This window comes from Limulus polyphemus, unplaced genomic scaffold (assembly GCF_000517525.1).
Source record: "Limulus polyphemus unplaced genomic scaffold, Limulus_polyphemus-2.1.2 Scaffold333, whole genome shotgun sequence".
NCBI lineage: Eukaryota > Metazoa > Arthropoda > Merostomata > Xiphosura > Limulidae > Limulus > Limulus polyphemus.
Window position 1 is genome coordinate 674,196 of NW_013665943.1, and position 920 is coordinate 675,115.

Here is a 920-nt window from a genome sequence, read left to right on the forward strand (position 1 = left end):
GCTGAAGTTCCTCGGGAAGAATTTTTACGGGAATTATCAAACGAACAGAGACTTAATACATCTTATAATGTTTACATAAGCAAAATATTTCAGAGGGAATTTGACCCCTGAAGAATGCCAATGGCAGGGCTTTTATGGAAACGTAGGAGATTAATAATATTTCATTTTTCCTTTCTGTTTTTACAAAAGAGGATGTTACTAATATTTTTGTTTTTGAGTATTTCATGGGAATTATTTTAAACGATTTGAATTATATAGAAATTAATCCTTAATTGTGAAATGAAAGATTTACAAATTAGAAATAGATAAGGCATCAAGACCAGACAACATTTTTCCTGACATTTTAAATTAGGATAGAAATAATAACACACTTACTTACTTACTTGGGGTGTAACTCATGTTCTGGACAATGACTATTTGCAAGTTCCAATATTTGTTGCTGATGTTAAGCAAGTGCTAAAGAACAGGTGTAGTTCTCATCCTGCTTCAGATATAATCACTTACTGCCATTTCAGATGCTCCTTTACGGTTCCTTCGTCTCCTTGCTTTGTTTTATAATTTTTCTTTCTTCTGTTTTTTTTCGAGTCCTGTAAGTTCTCTGTTATCCTTCTTTTCCTGTAACCTGGTAAATTTGCATATGATGTGGGTTATTACCGTCCTATCAGTCTTACTAGTGATTTTAGTAAAAGTTTTGAGCATATCTTGGTTTCAGATTCCACATATTTATTGAAGGTCACTGCCTGTTGTCGAGTGTTCAAGCTGGATTTCGTCCACATCTCTCTAACATGAATCAACTTCTGAAATTGTCTGACTCCATTACCAGTCATTTTAGCTCTAGTAAGTCCTCCTGCATGTTGCTATTTTATTTCGATTATGCATTTGACTCGGTGTGGCGTCATGGTTTACTCTACAAGTTGCAT